At 38.1% G+C, this 25,949-nt stretch overlaps 1 protein-coding gene and 1 long non-coding RNA gene across 6 annotated transcripts in view; one reads left to right on the top strand and one right to left on the bottom strand.

The window, feature by feature from the left end:
• The window catches only part of LOC551736 (nephrin), a 347,898-nt gene that overhangs the window by 305,983 nt on the left and 15,966 nt on the right, over positions 1-25,949 (bottom strand). The window lies entirely within an intron of this gene.
• Positions 153-25,041, top strand: LOC107965211. The gene is made up of 3 exons (XR_003305791.1): positions 153-5,037; positions 22,944-23,924; positions 24,675-25,041. It is a non-coding gene; the product is annotated as an uncharacterized LOC107965211 (long non-coding RNA).

Consider the following 25,949-nt stretch of genomic DNA (forward strand, 5'->3'; position numbering starts at 1 on the left):
GTCCTTATCGCGAAATTTTACAATTATATATCGCTATTGTATATAATATAATCGAAACGTTATTGCGAACGTAAGTCGCGGCACGGGAAATAATAACACCGTTTATTATTAATACGAAACATATTCGCTTAATTCGACTCAGTCTTGTTTCGATTACGGAACGAAGCGGACGCGTCGCTCCTCGAATACAATATTTTATTTCGTTTGATGTTTAAAATTAATTACATCGATACCGTGTAAATAAAAAATTTAACGTGGATAAAAAACCCGCGTCGACACGATCTTAAAAAATTTTGTTTCATACATAAAAAAATATTTTAAACGTAACGTACGATACGAATTCGCGTTGATCGAAGGAGTTAATCGATCCTTTTTTTTTTAGGAATCGGCATCATCGGTGGAAATATCGAAATGGAGCGTGTCTTGGGAAAAAATGCTAAACGTCGGAAAATATTATACCGTCCTAATTAGCATTTTATAACCGAGTGGCGGGGGCCCCTTCACATCCCACAAAAGAAGCGGAAACCTTTCCCTATCGTGGGGCGCGCCGGGTGCACCGGTCGTCAATTAAACACGAAAACTACTCTAACGCGAATTACAAATGCAAAAACGTTCTTCTATCTTAAATACCGTGAAATTCGGCCCTTGAACGCGACACAAGTGCGCGACCTCGTACTGAACAACCGTAATACGCGTTTAATATTCAGCTGAATTTTAGGTAAACTTAATGCGCGCTTAATATTCGCCCCCATCTGTCCGCCGTAGGAGAAAACGTAAAAAGAAATTTGCCGCGCGAATTGCGTACGACGATGATTTCATTTAGACACGAAATAAAGGAAGGAAAATTTGGAGGAATCTTTTCGATTTAAAAATCGATCTCTGTGAAGGATTACTTCTTTCTCTTTTCTGTAATAAAAATTATTACCATTTCGATCGAAAACACTGTAGTCCAAGTTAGAAAGGATAAGAAAATATTATCAGAAATCACAACGAAAAGAAATAGTGATAAAGATTACTACTTTCAGTGATATTCGTCGTATAGGTTGTATTTGAGCGATAGAAAATATTATTATCGAAGCTTAGAATTATTATCGTGGATAGATGATGCACACGAAGATCTTCTTGCAAAGCCCCCTCCTCATCCAGTAGATCAATCATGACTAACTTTATTAAATTTTCATCGGCACCGTGTATATCCCTTCATCTCATTTTCCACGCTTTGTACACGATACGTGTACCGCTCCCCCTCTCGTGTTTATCAATTTTGAGCCTCGTAGAGTTCACTTCTCCAGAATTAATTTAACCCATTAAGTAGATACTAAACCTTTAAGACGCGCACATGCATCCCGTGAATGTCGTTGATGTGGATTATAGACGCGCCATATGTGCCTAGCAAAGCCTTGATCTGGCGTAAACCATAGCGTAAACCCGTTTAACTTGCCTCCCTCCTCGTTCTTGTCTTTCATAAAAAAAGAATTTCTACTTATCGAATCATCGATTGTTATCCAAATACGACGTAGATAATAAATAGATCCGTTTGTATTCATCCACTGAAAAAAAAATTTCTTCTGAAAAGAATTCTCTTCAATTTTCCCTCGATTTCTACTCGGCTATTCAGAGGAGGAGGAGGAGGAACGTTGACGAGGCAACACGAAGCCATAAGCTCGTTTCTAAGTTAGGGCATTTGTAGTTGGCGCGATCCTCGATCCTCGTCTCGTTCTCTCGAACTCCGTGAATCCGTGAAGTTTCGCGAAATGTGCAAATTTATTTACACACCGGTAAAATGCGACCCTCCTCCTCCTCCCCCTCCTCCTCCCTGCTTCTATGTAAATGGTTGACGCATTAGGGGAGCGTGCCACTTTTAACAATATATTAATATTAATGGGGGAGCGTTTACGAAAAGGGGAGGGAGGCGCCAACTATTTTCCCCTCTCTCCCTTGTCCGGGACGCGAATTGTAATTGCGCCCGTTATTAATATTCATTCCGAGATTACCGGCTACCAACTTTCACGCGCGACTTTGAGCATCCACCGAATTTCCGGAAGGAAAGCCGTTTCTTATCGTTTTCGAAACCGAGTCTCTCTCGGTTTTTCTCCATGGTGGAGGAGAGTGTACTTATTTTGTTAATTTCTCTGTAATTTGTAACGTGAATAGTTTCGTTTAGTGTTTCGGAAAGGAAAGGAGAGAATTGTTTTTTCGTTGTTAGTTTTTTAAATAATGGTATTTTTAAATAAAGGGAGGAGAGAGGTGCGTAATGATAGTGTATGTAGAATAGCGAGAGAGTGAATTGTTTAAACAATTAATTCGTTGAAACGATAAAATAAATCTGTTCCCAGGTTGAAACGAGCGCGAAATATTGCGGAATGAATATAATGGGCCGCATTCTCGATAATTTACCAGCAGTTTGAAACTTCATTAGCATAATCTTCTTACGATTTAATGCATTTCTTATGTTCGAGGCAAGTTATTAACGAGACTATAATATTATCGCGACCGACGTAAAAATCTAAGACAGTTCCTCTGTTATTGCGTAAGAAAAAAAGGAAAAAAGAAGCAATGAGAAGATTTATACCCGCGTGAATATTTTTCATTTCAAGATTCCACCCGTTCGAAATTCCACCCGTAAAAATACATATTTCCCTTTACATTCTTCCTAAATTATCTCAAATATGTACTATATAAAGGGGCAAGTCTTTTCAAGATTTTAATAAGGCGCCCTTTGTCACGGCCTTCTTAGAAGGGAAAAATTTAATTATAATTAAAAAAAAAACAAAAAACGAGAGATAGAAATCAACATTTCAACTAGTGTCTCAAATTTTACAACCCCACATCTTTACAAAATCGCGAAAAACTTGCAGAAGAAAATAACTCAGAAAAGACTCAACGAATTAATATTTCATAATGCAAAGAATCAAGATTCTTTGTTCAAAATCTATATATATATTTTTTCGACCGATTCTTCTTGTTGAAACCTCGACGTTGATAAACTTTGCGCGAAAACTTATTACACACACACACACACACACACACACACACGCGCGCGCGCGCGCAAAGTCCCTGCTACGCGGTATCCAAAGTTTCTCACATAAATTAACGAGCTTCCCCGCAGCAGCCCACTTTTTTCTCCACTTGCAAACGAGCAAACTACTCGGCGCGGCCATCTTCGTCGAGCCACCTTTGACCTTCGCCGGCATAACGCGACGCCGGCTTCCTTTTCCGATTAAGCCCCGGCCAAAACTTTGGAGCGGCCGCCCACGCGCGATCTTGTTAACGGTAATGACGAAAATGATCCTTGACGAAAATCGAGAATTTTAATTGGGGAGGGAGGGGGAGAGTTGAAATTTCACCGCGGTCGGAAACAAAAGATTCGGTCGGGGAACAAAAAGCCGGGCGATCAACCCGTTTTGGGGGGATTGTAATTAATATTAATTAATAACGGAAATTTAATCCGAAACCCGCCGCTTTTACACCGTGTATCCCGCCTTAATTACCAGCCAAACAAATGCGAATTAAAATTGATATGTCGGTAAATTAACAGCGTCCCTTTGCGGATGATCGAATGGATGATCCGTTTCGATGGAATAACGGGATAATCGATACTCTTTTAGAACATTGGATCAGGCAAGTGCGAAATGTAGCGTGAAAATTTAACAAGTGTAATTCAACGGCGGATAACCCACCCGCGGTTAAACCGAAAATGAAATATCCGTGCAATTATCCGTGGAAAAACTTTCTTCTTTTGGAGTTTTTAGAGAAATAAATTCAGTATTCAAAAGTTATCTTTTTTATCCACTGATAAAATAACGATTGAAGCTTTCTGGTAGAAGATTTTTATCGAAATATCATCGGTATCGTATATTTCTTCGATAATAGCTTCCTTTTTCTGAAAATATCCACCCCCTCCCTTCCAATTAAATTATACAGATCCTTTCCACTATCACCCCCTCTCCAAGGGACACGTGCAATTACGCAATTCCTCTTAGAGGAAAGGAGGGGGGGATTAATTACAACGTTTTAATTCTACGCCGCGACAGAGGCGAGCTTCGATCGTGCGAACCATCCATTCTTCTCGGTCGAGAAAAAGGAGGAAAAGAAAAACGTATCCGCGATGGCTGTACCCAGGGTAAACACTAGAGGGTGGGAAAAAAAAAAAAATGGGGGGAAAAAAATAGCCGCGGAAGGGCAACGCGATTCGTCGAAGCGAATCCCCGCGCGATTTAACGACGCCTACGCTTCTCTCGTAACGCGTTTCCGGTATTTATTTATGCGCGGGACGATAATAAACACGCGAGAATAATTCTTTCTCACGAGGAAGAATTTTTAGCCTTTAATCTAGGATCGTCCTCCTCGCGAGAAGGATCGACCTCATCTACCTTCATCTTCATCTTCTTCTTCTTTTTTTTTTTCTCTTCTGCGGGACGACCTCCCTTTTTTTTTTTTTTTACGACAGCCCGAATAACAATTCGCTCGGTAATTAAGCGAAAATGAATTTTTCATATTGGCTAATGAGAATAAATTTTTAATGGCGAAGGGCGGCCGAATAACAACTTCTTTTCTCACGATTATGCAGCTGAAAAGATGGATTTTTAAATATCATAGGGGGGCGAACGAGGTTATTAAAAGGAATTTTTAATCAATCTTTATATTCACCGACGAAAATTCCCTTATGCAAATATAAAATGTTTCTTCGAATTCCCTCCAATTCTTTGTTGTCGAGAAAGAATTTTTTTTCTTGTGCGTAATTATTTAACTTTTTCCTTTTTTAAGAAGCGTTAAACAGAACCTCTTTCCCCAAAAAATCCTATTCTTTCGATACTAATACTTGCTCAAAAATCACAAAATAATCCATATAACTCCTTTTCAAAAAATCATTTCAGGGATCCTCGTCAGGGATTGGAAATCTTTCTCGCGGCGAGAGAAGAAGGGGAGGATGCCTCCAACTTATCGCGTCCCACGAGCAGAGGCGAGGAGGAACTTTACCACGGAAGAAAACGCGATAATTGCGCCCGGCCAATTTCGCCCGCGAGAACACGACAGGTTCGCGACGCGTTAATTAAATTAATTCCGGTAATAGAAGCGTTTGCGACTTCCTTCGAGTGCGTTCAACTCCATCTCCCTGTCACGGTTTTTCACGGAAAAACTTATTTTTCTTTACGCGATTCTCCCCCGCGTGGGACGCGGATGAACTTTGGAAAGAAAGCCGCCGCTATTATTAACTCACCAGTTGGAGAGCGGTAATGAGGTAATAAGTTTGAAAAGTTTTCTTTCTTAAAACCCAATTTGATCATCGATTGCTTTCCTAAAATTTCCCCTGTTAAATTTATTCTCGATCCTTTTTCAGGGGGTAAAAAATATTGTAAAATGGAGATATTTATTAAATATCCGGGAATTGCGCGCCCCGTTGGAAAAAAGGATTGGTTGCCATGGGGAATTCGTATCGAATTTTTGCAATCGTAGCGGGCTTCCATTCGAAAGTTCGAAAGCACGATCCTTTTTTTCCAAACGATGTGTATTTGTCGGAAAAGTTGGCGAAAAAGTTATCTCGATAGACAGTTGGAAACGAGTTAGCGGCACCTTTGTCTTTGTCTCTCTCTCTCTCTATCTCTCTCTTGTTTCGATCCAGTCGAAACAATAATCAAACGGTCGTGCAGGCGGAATGAATGTTTTCAGCCTTCCTAACATCTCAGAACTATATATATATATATAAAAGGCTTGCTCACAGAATCAAAGAAATTTCTTATATTTTTTCGTTTGAAAAATTCATCCACTCTCATAATTCGTCACGCTCCTTCGAACATCCCACAGAATTAATACACCTAATTTATTGGGCCAAACATATTTCTCGTCCAATATCGATCGATCGATCGGACACAATTAATCCAGCCAACGATAAAAATAACGATAAAAATATAATGAAAGCATCCACGCTCATTAAGAATCTCGACTTGTTCTCTTCGATAACGGACGAGAAATAATCGCAAGGATTGGCTCGACCCCTTCTCCCTTCATCTTCCTCTCCCTTCGTTTCCATCCATCGTGCGCGCAAATAAGCGGGGTAGAAATTTCAAATAGCGCGATAAGGGGGAGGGAAGAGAGTAAAAAAAGAAAAAAAAGAAGGAAGAGGAAAAGAGTGGAAGGATCTCGAACTCGGATCTGTCAGAGGAGAGGGGGAGGGGGAGATGGGTAGAATCCCTTGTTTAAACAGAGGCACTTGGTACTCCGGTCCAACGAGCGCTGCTTCGGTCCATGAACAAATGCGACTGTTCTTTGGATACTTTAATCCTGGGGATTGGCTGTAATTTATATCATTTGCTTCTACCCCTCAACTTTTTCCCTTCTCCTCCTTCGTGTATATATATATATATATACGTATACCTTGTCCCTCTTCATTTTGTAAACCGAGCCGAATCAACGAACGAGTCCTTTTCCTCCCCCACTTCACGGCCGCCATTTCAGTTTTTCCCTTTCATTTCCATCGTTACTTCGTCCATTACGTTTCAACCCTCGCCACGGGATTCGAAAAAAAAAAGTTAAAGATTGATACAGGTTGGGATAATCGAGGAGAATATTCTTGTCTTCTCTCTCTCCTTCTTTCTTCTTCTTTTCTCTTTTTTCTAAATTGAATTTTGAACCCTATTTTGGGGGATCGAGTCGGTGTTTCAAGTGTAAATAATTGCCAGCTCGAGCGTAATCGGGTTAAGAAAGGGGAAGGGGGGAAGAGAATTAAACGGATCTTTCCGAGGTGAACTACTTAATCTTGCGGATTCCCTTGGAGATGAGATCGTAATTATTACGGTGCGTTTGTAATGATACGATGAATTAGAAATTATATCATGTAATTGGAGACGATAATGTGGAAACAGAAAGTGCGAACAATTATTTGCTTGCTGTTGGAAAAAAGATAGAAATGTGCCATTATAAATGCGGAAGTTTAATATTTGAAAATGTGTTAATTCTTTTTTAACTTTGAAAAAACACTGTAATCAAGATTCATAATTCAAGGAAGCAATAAATATGTATATACACATACACAGGAGAAATAATTTTTTTAACGATAAATTTGTTATAAAATGCAATCAATTTCGTGTTTCAGATGATTCAGAGACGCATGATGTGGAAAGGTAAAAGTAACGAGAGTTAAAAAAAGAAAAAAAAAAAACACGAGGAAGATTAAAAAATGATCGTTAGTCGCATTCGTAGAAAGAATTTCCTTGCAAAGGGGAAAAACGAGCTTTTCCTTTTTTTTCAATCTTTAAAAGGATCCGTATGTAACGCGTCTCAATCGCGACAGATGCCCTCATCTGATATTACAGCTCAAAATATTGGATTACCCGATGAAATGTCTTCATTGAGGTACTCGGTGAAGCTTTAAAAGGCTTCAGTGTGCCGCCACGATATAGAAAGTGCCCTTAGCAGGGAACATACTTACACACGAGGAGAGGAATATTCAATGAGAAGAACTCGCAATTTTAAGACAAAAGCCTTCTAAACTTAAGCTGCGCGGGACAAGCGTCCTCGTAAATATCGTTTATTATTCCTCTGTGATACTTTACAATTCTCGGCGAATTACGACAGTTAAATGCGACGCGTATATAAGAATGCAAAAGAGATTATTAAAAAAGATAACCGGCCAAAGTTCTTCTTCCAACTTTTCCATATCTATGAAATATAAATATGTTTAAAAATTGTTTCGTCATTATTATTCTTTCTATCGTCCTTTTGCAATTCATTTCGATAACTTCGCATCTCTTCGTTCAATATTAATTATAATTCTCATATTTTTCCCATACAATCAAGAAAATTACTCTAATTTCTCGAAAATTTTCAAATCTCGATCTCCATGAAATATAAATATGTTTAAAAATTTTTTCGTCATTATATTCTTTCTATCATCCTTTTGCAATTCATACTTTTCGATAACTTCACATTTCTTCGTTCAATACAATAATTACAATTCTCATATTTTTCCCATACAATCAAGAAAATTACTCGAAACTTCCACTTTTATTTCTCGAAACAAAATTTTCAAATCTCGATCATAAAATATAAATATGTTTAAAAATTGTTTCATTATCGTCCTTTTGCAATTCATTTCGATAACTTCACATTTCTTCGTTCAATATTAATTACAATTCTCATATTTATCCCATACAACCAAGAAAATTACTCTAATCGAAATTTCCACTTTTATTTCTCGAAACAAAATTTTCAAATCTCGGTATCCCTTTTCCATATCCATAAAATATAAAAATTGATTCATTATTATATTCTTTCTTACATCCTTTTGCAATTCATTTCGATAACTTCATATTTCTTCGTTCAATATTAACGCCACGTTAATTACAATTCTCATATTTTTCCCATACAACCATTTTTATTTCTCGAAACAAAATTTTCAAATCTCGGTATCCCTTTTCCATATCCATAAAATATAAAAATTGTTTCATCATTATATTCTTTCTTACATCCTTTTGCAATTCATTTCGATAACTTCACATCTCTCGTTCAATATTAATTACAATTTTACTCTAACAATTTTATTTCTCGAAACAAAATTTTCAAATCTCGGTATCTTCGCTCTTATCCAGCAAAGAAAAGAAAAAAAAAGAAGAAAAAAGATGAGTCGCTTAGGCGAAAACACACAGCGTGGCAAATAATGAACGGTTTACTTTATGCAAATTGGTGCCATCGGGTGTCTGCCGAGGCCCGGTTCCTAGAATATTACCGCCTCATAGAGCACTGGTAACAGAGAAGTCGTTCGTGCCTCTTATGAAACGGGAGACGCAGATGAGGTTGGGGCTGAATTGCGAGGACAGAGGAGGTAACCCGCGTGACATTCGAGCCCCTCCACTTCGCCTGAAAGCGAAGCTCGGAAATTCGGCCCGGTGCACCGGGTTCAACAGACGCTCTTACGCTATTAACGCGCCATATTATATAATGAACTCGCATCAGACCTTACCATCTTCCGCCTCTTTCTCCACTCATCCCTTCACGTTTCTGGATTACCATTCGTCGAGTCGAGATGAAACGTGAAAACACAAGGTAACAATGCTTGGAGAATCGTCGTTTCGATTTTTGTTTAATATTATTCTTTTTTCTTTTGAAGGATCGATTTCGATAGAGGATAATTAATATTGGTCGAGATATCATTCAGAGAGTTTGCGCTGGATGGATCTTTGAAAAATATCCCACGAATACGTTGCAATGCACGTATTGTATACGTGTGCACGTCGATATGTTGTCTTAGGATATGTTAGATCCGGGAAAGAGAAGCGACAGACCGCTCATTAGCATGCTAATAGCCTAGGTGAGAGCAGGTGGTAAATTTCAAGTTTCCGGTTTTCCCGCAAACCATTCCGCTCGCTGATGTTCGAATTCGCGGTAGTTGACTTTTCCAAAACGAGATGTTTTATTAAATTGCACTCTTTTTTGAACATGTCGAGGAAAAATAATACATGATTGTTGATTGACTATCCCAATGAATTAAAATTTCAAGCTTTCTTAATACACAATATACGATCTTTGACGTTTTGTATCTCAAAATAAATCAACATCTAATTTACCTATACACTTTAATGATTAAATCGTATTTATTAAACAATCTCCTGACAAAATGGAATCCCTATTACAATACTTGATAAACGAAGTGAAATTATATAAAAAAAAAATATCAAAAAGTGTGCAAAGCAAGAGGCGAACCTATGAAAAATCAAAGATACATGTTTCTGATCGTTTACATGTGACAGGCTTTGCGAAAAAGCGACTTGGAGCAAAGGGAGAGATACTTGTACAGCCTGTGGGTTACAGAGTCCCCTGTAACAGTATCTGTCGCGAAAGCAAGACACGTCTTCTGATCTCAGAAACAGGAACACGGTCGTTCTCATCGGTAAACAAACCGAAAGCCCGAAGTTTGCCGGCCATGGCTCGTGATGCTATTAAGGGATATGTCTGCGGCGAGATCCCTTTGCTTCCATCGATAACTCCTCCCCCTCTTATTCGATCCGCTTTCATCCGTGGCCGAGTTATCGTTTAATAACAATTGGTTTCATTGGCGCGAACATTTAATATTTCCTCGAATTGTTGTTGTTATTCGAATGAATCTGACGTAAAAATTAATATATTGAAATAATTTCAATCATTCTTCCCTCATTTTCTCGTTTCGAATTGTTCGATTAATTGTACAATCGTTAAAAATGTTGCAGGATTAAAAGGAAGAGAAGAATAATCAAGATCGCAAAACTATTACTCCATAATCCCTTTTTAATTTCATTTAATCCACTCGTGATGATAAAATAAAATTTGGATACGTTCTACTTCTCCCTTTTCTACGCCCGCAAATAACGGTATCAAGTTTCCGTTGTGGATGCGCCGCGCGTACATTTCAAGTAAATTACCTTACAACATCCTATAAGCCGAAGACCATCTTCCCCAAGGAGCCACGAGCCGATTAATCCTCCCCAAAGCACGGGTTCAAAACACACGAGCAGATTAATCAACCAATAATTAACGAAGAACCCGGCGTAACCCCATCAGCCCCGGTAATAAGCCGCTATTAACCTCCCATTTCCACAAGTATTGTGTTTCTCCGCGGAAGGGCGGAGTTCACTTATAATCCGGAGAGGGTGGGAGGGAAGGAGGGAAGGAGGGAAGGATTTCGTTTCGAGGAAATAGGAAGTTCACAACCGATATCCGCAACCCTACGACTGTTGCGTTACACGATAGTTCAACGTATCCTCGATTAATCCAGGGGAGGAAAGTCGAAATAAAAATGCAAGACAAAAATTGATAGAAGAGTGGATTGTTTAAATAAAAATTGAAAATTAAGATGCAAATATAAAGAACGATGAAATGAATTTTCTATCTACAAAAAAAGGGAATAAGAAGAATTATTCTGAAACAACAAATGATGGACTTAAACTGGACTCGAGATTTTTTGGACTACGAACTGTTCAAAATTCCAGCAGGGGTGCAGCACGCACCCTTCTCCTCCACGCTTTCCCCTCGTATTTCCCGCGGAAACATCGATTTCGCGGGGAAATCTTGTTGGTTTAAGTAATTAGAGAGAGGATTGCGTGCGAGAACGTTTTTAACTCTGGTCTGGGCGCGACGTTTCCTCGACAGAGACGACTACTTTGCGGGGATTTTAAACAATCGCCAGAGGATTTGTTTGAGTAAAAAGTTTAACGCGTGTTTTGCGGGCTCTCGAGTAATTAAAGCGTCGATTCTTCTCTTTTTCTTTTTTCTTTTTCTCTCTCTCTCTCTCTCTTCTTTTCATGCCCCTTTTATTTTCCTCGTTGATAGAGAAAGAGCGGTTGCCTGCTTATGTACCATTGTCGACTAATTGATGCCTTTTTGTTATCTTATTGCGAAAAATATATATATATATATATATATATATATATATTGTACGTTAATTAATTTATACTTACTTTGAAAACCTGTTGGAATACCCGTTTGTCTATATCCTTCTTTCCATCGTGAAATGAATTCTTTTCATAGGGAAATCGTTGAAAAATTACGAGAGAGACCGATGGTAAATTGTCGTTCAATCTCTTTAAACTTTTACAGGGGACAGAAAAACAGGAAGAAATATACGATCATTCTCCCCCTTATCCTCAATAATAATCAAAATTCAAAATTCTTCGAAAAACAAAATCAATTTTCATGTACACAAAATAATTACAAGCTAAATTTCGCGCATTCGACCTCGCACAATTCGTACAATTTCCCCTCGATTATTTGAAACTAGCGGCAAACGTTTCACAAATCACTAGAAACAACATTGATTTTACCCGTGGGATCGGGGGTAAGTTTGCTCATACCCCGCGCGAGATAATCCGCGTTGTGAAAAAAGAATAGAGAGAAAGAAGAAGAAGAAGAAGGAAATGGGGGGAAAAAATTGAGCGTCAATACGGTTTAAAATAGACTGTGTTTTTTCTAGTTTCTTTTTTTCTCTCTCTCTCTCTCTCTCTTGCAACGAAACTTGTAACTCCCGTTCCCGCTAATTGAATTTCTTCGATCCGGGGTGAAACAAGTTTAATCCGTGGATGGAAACTTTTAAATCTTCGATAATCTCGCCTCCAGACCGATATTAGAATCGAAAACGAATTGTTTCTCGAGAAGACGCGTGACTCTGTTCCTTGGAAGTTTGCATTCTTAAAGGGAGAAGAGGAGTTTATTTTCGAGTCGCTTGAACACGCGAACATTCTCCAAGATCAATATTTGCGGATGGTCAAGGTATAGAGTCGTAAATATATTACCGAAAGGGGAAAAAGCTGGAAGAGGATTGAACTTTTCATCTGGTTAAACGTGTATGCCGGTTGGATTATATATTTTTCAGTCCTTCTTGTTTGGATCGGTTTACGAGTGATCGGTGTGATGATATCGTTTTCAGAGGGAAGGATTATTTACTAGAGTTCGCTTTATTATTGGGGAATAAATTCTTTGCTCTCAAAAATACACGTTGTTAATATATAGTTTTAATGTTTTGGAAATTTCAGAATATTACAGATGCAACAAATTTTTCGTGCCGATTTTCTTAATTTCATCTTTAAAGAGACACGTATAATGAGAATAATAACGAGGAGGACAAACATCGATTTAAATTCACGGGGAGACAGGTATATACTTGGATACCCGATCCCTATATTTCCCACAACCAACGTGAATGTTCATTCTAATGAGGGTTTGTACGATTGGCGTCGGGCTATACATTTATCCTAATCCCTTGCACAACTGTCTATACTCCGTATAGATGCGGAACGTGTTCGATTGGAATATTTATCGAAATGCGATTAAGTGTGATTTTACAAGAGCGGCGAAATAAAAGCGTGGTGGGACGGGAGGGGGAAAATTTCGTGTATATTGAACGGTAATTGAACGTCGCGTTGAAAAATTTAAACAAAGATTTAAAAAAAAAAAAGTAGATAATTTTAATAAATATCACGCGTTAAATTCGAACGAGGGAAATTTTGAATATTGCTAAAAAAAAAAAACATCTCGATGAGAAAAACGTCTGTATCGTCTCGATCCATTCTTGAATTTCTCCTTTGAATTCGAAATAAATCCGAATGAAATAAATCGAATCGGTCGTGGAAAAAGTATCCGTTTTCGAAATTTCGTCGATGGAGAGCTTGTTATTTCGGGGTCAATTCGATCCCCCGATAATTTCCCAACGCGGCAAACCTCGAAATTGGGTCAACGGGTGTCCCGACACCCAGAATTTTCACCGTGACTTTATCAAACTGCCCCTACTCGAGCTCGTCACGCCCGACAATCGAAACACTCGAAACCAGCAGCTCGAAACGTCCAACGACCGTGCCGATAATATCCTCGTATTCAATAGAAGGGAGGGGAGAAAAAAAAAGAAAAAAAAAAAAAACGATCGAGTGGATGTGAATACGCGATACATCGATGTTGACCTTCGAACGCGCAAATCCTCCGTCGAGGATTTCAACCCCTCGAGAGAGAAAGGGTTTCGAAAAGGCTTCTCCAACCCCCTCCTTCGAGCGTTCGAACGAAAGTGTAAATAATTTTTCAATCAAGATTTAAACCACCCCTGTGATAACGAAATTCATCGTATTTCCTTTTTTATTAAAGAAGATCGTATGATAATAAAACTATTATTGGAACTTGGAAAGTAACAAATTAAATTCGAAAGATGAAGACGAAAAATTGAAATCTAAAAATCACCAATTATCCTATATGCAATATAATAAATAAATAAATTAAGAAGAATCTTCCTCCTCCTCTTGCTCTCTCCAAGAAAAAAAAAAAGAAAACCAAACCCGTCTCAACCCCTACATTCGACCCAAACGAAAACATCTCCTCCACGAGGAGGGCCAACCGCGCAACCGTTCTCCCCTTCCCCATCCACCAGTCCCCAGGACACGATCCGCGCGTCTGAAACGCTTTCGCCGCGGGAAAAGTCAGCGGGAAAGGTCCTCGAGGCACGCACGCCTCTCCTACCTACGAGAAGAAGAGAGAGAGAGAGAGAGAGAAAGAGAGGAAGGGAGATGGAGAGGGAGGGAAGGATAGAGGGAGAGAGAGCGCGTAGGGTGGAGTCGGGTTGGAGAGCGACGTGGAAGAGCGTCGTGGGCGAGGGGTGGTCGCGGGGATGTAGGTGCTGCTGCGCCCTCGGGCAGACCGCGAATCCCGGATCGATCTCCCCCATAGCTATGACGTCACGGCCGACCCACTCTCGCGACGCCACCCTCGCTCACCCGCGCTCAAACCACCCACCCCCGCAATCCCGCAGTTCCGCAGCACCGCAACTCCAGCGACCTAGCCATCCAACCTTTCCCTTCTCCGCTTCCGCCTCTCCCTCTCTCCCTCTCTCTATGTGTCTCTCTCTTCCTCTCTCGTGCTTTGTACACGTCTCTGTCTCTCTGTCTCTCGTTCTCTCTCTTCCTCGTGCTTTGTACGCGTCTCTATTTCTCTTTCTCTCTCTTCCTCGTGCTTTATACGTATCTCTCTCTCTCTCTTCCTCGTGCTTTATACGCATCTCTGTCTCTCGTTCTCTCTCTCTTCCTCGTGCTTTATACGCGGCTGTGTGTCTCTCTCTGTCGCTCTACCGGGCTGCTGGACGGCCGACCCTGGAGCTACTGACGTGCACGCCAATATCGTCTGCACCAGCGTCCCTCATCTCCGCCGGGAAACGCCGCTCGGATTTTATCCTAAACGCCTTTTTTCCCGGGGAATCGGCCTCGGTTTCCAGAGCGAGGACCTGAAACCATCTTTCGGAAACGGGCGACACCTCGATAGGGACTCGTAGGGATCTTGGGAGATTGTGGGTTCGAGGAGAGGGGAAATTAGATACTAGGAGCAACTTTTTACCGAGTAACTGTTGCGGAAAGGGATTGGAGAGGGGCGATAATGAGGCACGTGAAAGGTTTAATTGTATTGTAATTTGGATTTTGAAAATCTCGAGGAGCGTCGTTTACAAACACGATTTGGTTTATCATATTTCCAATCGATTTCCGAAACTCGATTTTTTAAACTCGTAATATATATTAATTATCCCGGTTCGCGTAATCGCATTACACTCGAAACTCTTGTAAACTCTTTCGTAATTTCCGTGTAAAAGTTTCGATACGAATGCGCCGGTGGTTAATCATCACGTGGGAGGATATTTTATTAAAAGAATATTTAATAACGCACGTTAAGCGAATAAAGGGTTGCCCGTCCAGTTTTCGCGTTCGAGCGAACTCGTTTTATCACTTTTTTTCATCGAAGATCCGCCTTTTACCAAGATCGTTATTATCCGTCGTGTACACAAGAGAGGATCGATCAGATATCATCGGTTGAAAGAGGATGATTTATGGATCCATCTGAAGTTTCAACGGAATATTTCACCAACCGTTATATCGCTATACGAGATACGCATTTTAACCCTTCGAAGGATAACACCGGTTCGAGAGGAGGAAATATGCTTCAACTTCTTCTTCGCGGGTTGTTGTTCCGTTGTACAAAGTAGATGGACTTTTCCTCCTTTCTCCATTTCTCTCTCTCTCTCTCTCTCTTCTTCGCTTTTCCTTTCTTTCGAGAACGGAGGATAGCGAAAAACGTGTCATCGCTTTCTCTTCTCTCTCTCTCTCTCTCTCTTTTTTTCCTTTTTCTCAACGAGATGAACGTACACACGTGAAAACGACGCAAGTTATCTGGCCTAACAAAGCACCCTCGTTCCACGGGTATACGTTTCACTTACTTGTTCATCCCTTAAATAGTCGCGCAGAGTCGCGGCTTTGTCGTTACAGAGCGCGTCGTTTTTCTTTTTCTTTTTTTCTACTTCCCCTCTTCGCCACCCCCTTTTCTCTCTCCTTTTTAATACCGCGCATTGAAAAAAATTGAAACGATGAAAATACCCGTGGAAAATGTGATAAACTGCGCTCTCGCTGGCATCAAAAACATCACAACGAAACATAACAGTGACATGAGTTGATCTCGAGTTGATCTCGACTCGAACAAGTCGATATACAACGTTAAATGTGTGTTAAAAGTGTGTTGGGGGAAAATAGTAGAGAAATTGGGTCCGACGATCTCTAAAATTAGCCAAACTATCCAGGAAAAGTTTTCCCAATAACACGAGAAGAAAAAGTTGGGGGATTCCATTCCAGGAGGAAGAACCGAGAGAAAGAAAATCCATCTGCCGAATTGTACGAGAGAGTATCACCTCGGCCTCGGAATTATTCCGAACTTTTACATAAATTATTCAAAGGAAGGCGGAGACGTTGGACCGATGTCGGCCGGCAAAAATATCGGCTAATATCCCCATCCCTTCGTTCGTTAACTTTTTATCGATGGACGAATTATACTTGCATATACGTCCCTCTTGTTTCGAATCATTTCGAAACACTCTGTTCGTGCTCTATATCGCAGGAGGTAAATTTTTAAAACACCTTCACACCCTTCTCTTCGATTTCACGAGCCGAATTTTCGATTTTCTCGTCTTGATTATTTTATTCGATGTAAAAAAAAGGTATTCTAATATTAACGATAGAGTTTTCTTTTTTTAAAAAGATGTTGATTCATTTGTTCAAAATTCAAAGAATACGATTTTCTCGTCTTGATTATTTTATTCGATGTAAAAAAAAAGTATTCTAATATTAACGATAGAGTTTTCTTTTTTTAAGAAGTTGAATGTTGATTCATTTGTTCAAAATTCAAAGAATACGATTTTCTCGTCTTGATTATTTTATTCGATGTAAAAAAAAGGTATTCTAATATTAACGATAGAGTTTTCTTTTTTTAAGAAGTTGAATGTTGATTCATTTGTTCAAAATTCAAAGAATACGATTTTCTCGTCTTGATTATTTTATTCGATGTAAAAAAAAGGTATTCTAATATTAACGATAGAGTTTTCTTTTTTTAAGAAGTTGAATGTTGATTCATTTGTTCAAAATTCAAAGAATACGATTTTCTCGTCTTGATTATTTTATTCGATGTAAAAAAAAGATATTCTAATATTAACGATAGAGTTTTCTTTTTTTAAGAAGTTGAATGTTGATTCATTTGTTCAAAATTCAAAGAATACGATCGAACGTTTCAAAATATACAACTTCATATTGGATGATAAATTATTCTGAATAAACTCGTGAAGAGAGAATTAGAAAATAGGAAAAATTCATCGGGTATTTTAAAAAAGCAATTTAATAAAGTAACAAATTTATTTAAAAAATTTTTCTTATGAAGCAAATTTTGATTAATCTGAAAACGGATTGAAGCAAAAGCAATGATAGGGGTGGGATTTACACGTGCAATCCAAGCTCGATAATTTAAACTGGAAATATTGTCAATTCTTAATTAATTGCTCCTACGAAATTTCATTTCATCTATTGTAGTATTTAACCGATCTCGAATTAAATCCTCTATTTTGATTTGGTCAATCATGATGCGGGCTCTCTCTCTCTCTCTCTCTCTTTTTCCTTTATCAAATTCTAAACCACTATTTGCTTTCGTTGGCACACATGTGCATACACACCTATCGTTTAATTGGTTTCACGTTAAACGATAACGTTTAAAAGAAGAAATTTTATTATTATAAAACGCACGTTTAAAATATTTCTCTCGAATCCAGCGTGAAATCGAACGTTTCGAAAGAAGGAAGATTAATTTGCTCCCTTTTTTTCCTTTTTTTTGCGATTCGTTTTATGGTTAGATAACTGCTTTAACGGATCATCGGCCCAGTTTTATTTACGCGTTTATGATATTAATCGAATATTTGTTTTTATTCAAATATTTGGGAACATCAAGGAAATTAATTTCTTTTTGTGTATATATATATTAAAAAAAAAAAAAAAAAAAAAAAAAATGTTCAAATCTTTTTGCCGCTTTTAAAATACATATTTGTCGAAAACATTTTCCCCGAGAGAAATTCGGTTTACGTATTTGGTATTGGCTACTAAAGCTTTGTGATTAAAATGCAAATACGATTTCACGATACGTTTGCACGAGAAAAATAATTTTTTTTTTCTTTTTTCTTTTTTCTTTCTTTTTTTTTAGGGGAAAAAAGAATATCTTTATTAAAATCTTTATTAAAATGAATCTACATTAAAAAAATTGCCGGAATTTTTCGGAAGAATAATTTTGGATAATTTTTAACGTTACGTTACGCAGAGAATTTTCATTTTCGTGTCATTTTCTTTCCTTTACCGCGTACAAATAATAACGCGTACGAAAAATATTAAATTAAATAGATGTACGGCCTGTAAATTAGTCAAATTAGTTAATTATGCAGAATTTTTTGTTGCATTAAATTATTAACTTTGAATTTTGTAGGGCCAAAAGAAAGGGGAAAAATTTATCGAGCATTATAAAAATTCTCATTATCTGAAATAGCTGAACGTTAATCTCTCTGAACGGATACTCTATAAACATTAATTAATTATTCCCGTTGTTCCGTTTAAATAAAATGGTTATAAAAAATGGTGGAAAAAGAAAATATGATAGGATCGTTATTCCCGAGGATTATTATCTAACTTGCCGTTAAATTTCACGAATATAATTTTTGTATTCACGAATTAAATCGAAATAAATGCTCGACATGATGATACGAAAATATGGAAAGGATATTTTTCAATTTTTAACACGTTATATTTTTATTTTCCCATATCCCCACATTTCCTTCCATGGAATTTTTTATCATACATACGTAATATAATAAAAATGATCGTATACAATGCAATAAAAATTTTGTTTTCCCCGACAACACATTGGCCGAATTTCTTCCCATCTTGTTCAAGTATAAAAAAAATATTTTTTGCACAGGGAAAAATTCCGTAAAAATCGTTTAATTATTTTTGAATCGAGAAATGAAAGTTTCTAGATACTAGTCCACATTTTCAAAAGAAATGATATAAAAGAAACGAATTAGGGCAAAATTAAACATTTTATTTTTATTACATCACCTGCTACTTTGCGATTTAAAAATTCTAAGATCCTTAATTACAACACAATAAAATTCTTCGCGTGAAGTGAAAAGAAAAGGGAATCATTCTCCACTTTCTCTCTCGTTTTCCAGCGCGAAAACACGATGTATCATTGGCTGCAAATTCATTTCAATTTTCTTTCGCATAAAACTCGAAAATCGGATATGGAATTAATTCCATTTCGAACGACGAGTCGGAAATATATCGCGTAACTTCATTGTATCATCGATTACACCCAATAAATCGATTTTATTTCAATTAATACCCCCCCTCCCCTTCCTACTTTTCCGAACGATGCGAAAAATTTATCGATAATCGTGTTTTCTTTCATTCTTTTTTTTTTTAAACGCGATATTTCGCTAAAATTAATATAATCTTCGTTCGAAAGAGAAAGAAGAAGTAGAAATTAAGGCAAGTAAAAAAAGAAAAATCCTGAATCAAACGAATCCTTTTTTTCAAAGGACGTGGTGGAATGGTCAAAGCACGAGGTATAATGCATAAACATATTTTTTTACGGCTATTATACGAAGCAATTTGGCTGGTGCAATGGCGGGAAAAGAATCGAAGGATCGCGGTTTAAAAACGAATAACGATATAATCCGAAAAAACGCGGCTCGCTTTTACCATTTTCACCCTCCGAGCTTTTGTTTCCATCGAATATTTCCATGTTTTTTTTCTTTTTCCTCCCCCTACGCATGCGTACGTGAATTTTTCCAAAAAAAAGAAGAAAAACGTTCGAATCCACGGATATCCAGAATACTAAATAAGATTGAAATAAGTTTCCATCTTTTCAAGATCGATTAATCAATATTTAATCAACGTTAGAAATGCAAGTAATTCGTGGACCCTTAAGAATTTGTTACATAATATCTCACGATGTTTATTTCTCGAAAAGATTTTCTATATCATCTCGTGATATTCGATATCTCTTCCGCGAATCGAAGAAGGATCGAGGGTCGATGGAAACCACGTCGAGTTGACTCGATTTAATTCCGATTCAATCGGCGATGCATTAAACGGTTTAATACGCTCGGGACGATAACGATCTGTCCATTACCTATTCGTAAATTGTGTCAATATTTATTAACAACTGTCAGAAAAGGTAATAGCCTGGTTGAACGGTGATTTAAATGCAATTTACATAACTATTTCGATCGTGGCCTGTTTACGTTTCGAAAGTTGCAACCCCCCCCTCCCACTCCGTGGGGGATGCAACACGCGTGCGCGTTTTAATTTCCATCATCCTGCGTGCGAATCTCCCTTTGCCTGCCTCTCCCCTCTCATGTTAATTAAAATGCGTTCGAAATTCTTCCTCCTTGTCGGGGCAGAAATTGGATACCGGTGAAATCGTGAAATCAAAAATAATCTTGATGTCGAGTAATCTCTTCCCTTTCTTATTTTTCATTCTCCCATCGATATAATATTTAAAAAAAAAAGAAACTTTGGATGATTTAATGAAAATGATTACATTTTAACCTTCCAAAATTTGTTCTCAGAAAAACAAGTCAACAAACAACTCTTCCTCTCCAATTACGACAAATGATTTATACACGATGATAAAAACAAAAACGGAAGTCGATCCGAAATTTATGAAGCGCGGCAGAGGGTGGAGAGGCTACGAACGAGCGCGCATCGCACAACCCTGATACACGAGTAATAGCGGCGCATATCGTCTCCCTGACGTTGACAGAAACGAAATCAGCCTTCGTCTCGTTTCCACCGACGTATTCGAATAAAATTCGCTTACCAGGCATCCATATATATATATACACATATATACACGTCTTTATGTCGTAGCAAGCTACTAGAATCACGGGGGAAGGAGTTTGTCGCGGCGTTGAAATCCTCTTTCCGTCCGAAATCGAACCGTTTCTCTCTCCCTTCGATTATAAAAAAAGTATAAAAAAGTGGCATCATCGAGAATGTTGAGACAAATTTAAAATACTCGGTTTTTTAATACTCTGTCGAGGAGGGGATGCAGAATTTTGCGTAGAATTACGTGGAACAAGGGGAGGAGGAGGAGGAGGGGATGCTGTCACCTCTGAACGGCGGTGCGAAACTCTATTGCGAATATTCTGAAATATTGGGTGTCCCGGATAATTTAGTACGGTGGAGGATGCGTTATTCCAGCATTCGGATGTTTTATTATTCATATTTGAAAAACGATGGGAGTTTGGATGTTTTGTATCAATTTCTTTCGATGTATTGTTCCGATCCTTCGAAAATTTTATTATCCGATATGCGATGCCGTGTTATTTTCATATCCAATTATCCAAATATTCTGTATATTTCGCACAGAGCAAATATTTTATTGAATATTCTTGATGTCCAAATGTTACGTTCTTTCTTATATCACGAAGTTCATTTCTATAAAGAAAGATGGATATCTAAAAATCTCTTACGACTTTATTCAAAAATTCGATTATTCCTCTTCAAATTATACATTACAAAGATACTTGTTTAAAATTTTCTCTATTGAAGAATTGATTTCTATATAGATAAAGAAAGATAAATTTTGTTTAAAAGAGCAAGACTATATTTTTCAGAAAATCAATTTTGAAAGTTGGACGTTGAACAACGAGTTAACGACGTCTTTCTTCGTGCTCACGTTTATAATACGGTTAACATTGAACTTTACTACCTATCATCTTGTTTATCGACGTGTCTTATACGTAGCATTTAAGCGATCTTCGATCTGCTCTTCAGACCAGTTTTATATTTATTCCAGGTAACGATATATATATCCCACAACAATTCGTCTAAACATGGCCAGTAATAATCTTGTTTCCTCATCGAATTATGGATCGAGCTATCGTTTAAATTTAAGCATTATCGATGTGATCCTATCCTCTCAACTATCGCGTTATTTTCGAACAATGCTCGAAGTTAAGTGTACTATGATACATTTTCAAACTCGATTTTCTTCGAAAACGAAGATTTCGATCACTTTTTCCATTGAAGATTACAATTTGAAATAAATAAATATATAAAAAGAAAATTTGAAAATAAATTTAATTAACAATTCTCGAAGGATATTCAAAAATAATCTTCAATCATCTTTTCACAATGCAATTGCAGGAATGGCAACAATTAATATAATCCTGAAATATTCGAATACAATTATTCCCCCAATTCGTTGGCTAATTTCCCAAGATTAAATGGCATAATAATTTTTTCGAAACAACCCTATATACACATTCAACGCGAGAATTAATCGAACGAAAAACTGGTTGAACAAAATTTCCGGCTGGGGATACATCAAGTTTTCAACGTTTCGAATTTCGAGTAAATAAACCCTTGATATCCATCTCGAACCATCTCCCCTGAAATATTAAATTTCAAATATATATACACCAACTCGAATATACCCGCCGCGCTTAAAATTCCGCTTAACGACCACCACTCCTCTCGCTCTCGGGAAACGACGTTAACGATTTTCCAGCCTCGTTTCCCTCCCAACTGTCTAATTCGCTTGTGCTCGCCCAGGCGAATTACACGCCGCTGCAAAATGATAATGACGAATACACGTGTTCGTCCAACGATAATCGCGGCGTCGTATCGGCCAGCGAGTCGAACCTCGCCTGCAACTCGCGACACGTTTTAATACACGTTGAACGAATTGATGGATTCCGTCGCAAGAAGGAATATTTTCCGCGGCGACGTGAAATTATTCGGGGATGGCGTCCATCGATTGCGTGTGAAAGGGATGCAAGAGGGACAACGGGAGGGTGGGTAAAAACCGAGCGGTGAATTTATGAATAATGCGCGGTGGATGAACGTGTGCTAGCCACTTTTTGCCCGTGAACCCGATTGTTTGGGATCCGTGACAGAAAGAGAGGGAGGTTTTGTTGCACCACGTAGTCGTAGTCGAAAGTTGTGCAACGTGAAAATGTTAATTTAGGCAAATTTCTTTTTTTTCAGGTTTTCGCGCGGAAATAAATAAGATTTTCAAAAATGTATTTTATCAAAATTCCTTTTCCTCATAATGCATGTCGTAACAGGATATTAATATTCCAGGTGGAGAGGAAATACCGTGGATTCCGATTAATTTCCTAAAACTGAGGCAAAGTGTGAACCAAGTGGGGAGGGGAGGAATTCTGGCCACGCCAATAGGTCAAACCCTCCGCCTCGAGCATCCACCCACGAAACAAAGTCATTCTTTAAAACTCGTTGCATCAGCTTCAACCCCGATCCATCCGTTACAATGGCGTGTAACGGCCTCCTACACACCCTTCCATCGTGCAAAGAGAGAGAGAAACAGCCGTGCAAACAGACATTCCAATTCCAATTCTCCTCTTGGAAACGCTTTTTTCCCGCCCCCTGTTTACCGGACTCCGTAACGAACCAACTCTGTCTCCGGGAGAACCATCGTCAAAAACCTGTTTGCTCTCGATTTCCACCCTCCTCTCCTGTTGTCCACGGAGGCCAAGGAACGTATCGAGCAGGAAACAGCCAAGATGACAATCGGCCGAATTCACAATCGAGTGCTCTTTCGCAGGTTGGCTAATTTCGATGGAAGTAAATTTCTCTCTGAAAGATCATATAAAGAATGGATCGATATATACATTGTATTTTTATTTATATTCGTGTCAGATCAAGTTCTAGCAGATTAAGCTTCACGCTGGATCAAGCTTCGTGCGCCTCGGATCATCTCACACCACCCAGGCCAAAACTTCTTCCCAAAGAGACACTTTCCTCCCCCCCTGTCTTGACAATACCACACGTACTATCAAAGTTATCTCAACTGCTCCCCTGCTCCTCCAACCCTTTCTATCCTCCATCGTTACTCAAGACATTTTCCAACTATACTAGAATAAGGGTGGAGAATCCGTATTCTTCGTCAGCTGAAGTAAAATTACGTAAATTCGATAGAGAGGCAGGAAACAATTTCGCGCGTTTCGAGGATGGAATATTAAATCGGCGAGAACGGCAGTTGTCAACATCGTACGAACGATTATCGTGATTCTGGAGAAGATTGGATCTTTCCAACGTGCGAAGGTGACAATAAAAGACGATTTTTGTTCCATTTTATCCAGTTCCAACTTGCATCTTTCGAGTGAAATCGATCCTTGCTCGAATTTTCCAATCGACAGTAGCTGTCCATTTTAATTCCTAATTCGACACCAGAACGTGAGAAGATCGATCCGCCTTCTTCGAACGGAGAAGAGAAACGGAGAGAATGGAAAGAGCAACGTGGGAGTCGAACGAGAAGCGAAGCATCACCACGAACGAATGGGCATTCTTGAAAAGTATGCATGATCCGAGTGTCGCGGAAGATGCCTCCGCTTTCTCCATTTCGTTCTTCTTTTGAGAGAGGCTCTCCCCTTGGGCTGAAAAGGGGAGGGAGAACTTTTCGTTCCACGCAAGCGAGCACTGGAAGAATCCAAGTTTCGTCGGGATAACGTTGACTGGACTATTACGAAAAAGTTTGGACAATTAGAGATTTTCTCTTTCTTCCCTTCTAATTCCTCTTCCTCTTTGCTTTCACGTTTCCCTTTTTCTTTTTTTTTTTTTATTGTTCTACGACATTCTTAAGTGACAGACTTAAATGGAGGAACGTCCAGTTTTGTTCATTCTCTTTTTTTTCTTTTGGTGAAATGATTGAAAGGAATGAATAAAATTTGTTTCTGAGACAATGGAATTGTTATTTGGACACAATTTTCGCATCCAAGAATTAATAAAAATATATAATAAATTTAAAGAATACACGATAAATAAATTGAGTATTAATTAGTTCGTCATTTTTAGGAATTTGACTACAAGAAACAAGGAAAAATTAAGGAAAGGATCAACAAAGTATCGATTAATTTTCGAGAACGATTCGCATCGGGACAAAGTCGTGTAACGCGTTCAAGCGTCAAACTCGAGAAAGAAGGAATCTATCAATACGTTAACCCAGTTGTTCGAAGCAAGTATCGAAAAAGCAATCGGTGCACAAGTTTCGAATTCAATTTGTCCAAGAATCCAATCGAGCGACTCTTCATCCTACGAAATTTGTTTTCTCTGTTAAATAACGAGGAAAAATGCACGGCTATCGAAAGATTTGCAAAGTATCTCTCTATAATCTTATAAAATCTTCCATTCTTCTCGAATCGAAGAATAATTTATTATACGAAATTATCCTATGATAAGATGATAAAAAGATTTTAATCAAGATTTTAAAGAATGAATTCAAATTTTTCTTCCTCTTCTTCTTTCTATATATATATATAAATAAAAGGAAATTTATATCCTTATCGATTAAATTATTATTTCGTAAATTCTGAAAAATATAGAATATCGTAATCCCTTTCATTTATTTTCCAGATTTTACCATGAAAAAGGGATAATCTAATACTTCCCTAATGAGTCTGCCACCTTTTTCCACAAACTCTTGGAGGAACAAAAGGCGACGATCGAACAATGACAGGCTCGCACACTGCCTCGATGAACAATCCTTGAAACAGGACCAAATTAGGCCACGTTACGAAATAACACGAAACGACGGAAGGAAAAGGAACGTGGGACAAGCAACCGGTTCGTCGGCTGTTTACGACAACCGGCTGCTATATTCCACCTGTGTGACTACTAATTAGAGAGGAGATGTTCTCATAAGCCCATTTTCGTGCCTTCCCAGCTAATGATCAATTCAGATACCGAGCTGACGACATTATCGATTTCATCAACTCTGTTTCGATCCCTGTATAAAGATAGATGAAGAAGAAAAAATATATATATATATATACATCGATCAATCAATATTAAATTTATTCTCCAAAAAAAGAAGAATGAATCTGTCTAATGAAATGGGATTTTAAAAAAATTTTATTTTTCAAAAATAACACGAGAATATTATAGAAGAAGAAGAAATGGAAAATTCTTTTACAATCGATAATATGTTTTATTGTTAAAAAAAGAAAGCAAGATTTCTTTAAATTTAAACTATTTGAATCATCATATCGACGAAATCTTCTTCATCCGTGGAAATATGCAGATGGCAATTTTTAAAGAATGACCTTCGTGACGATTAATTATTGCTCACGA

This window comes from Apis mellifera, linkage group LG11 (genome assembly GCF_003254395.2).
Source record: "Apis mellifera strain DH4 linkage group LG11, Amel_HAv3.1, whole genome shotgun sequence".
Taxonomy (NCBI): domain Eukaryota; kingdom Metazoa; phylum Arthropoda; class Insecta; order Hymenoptera; family Apidae; genus Apis; species Apis mellifera.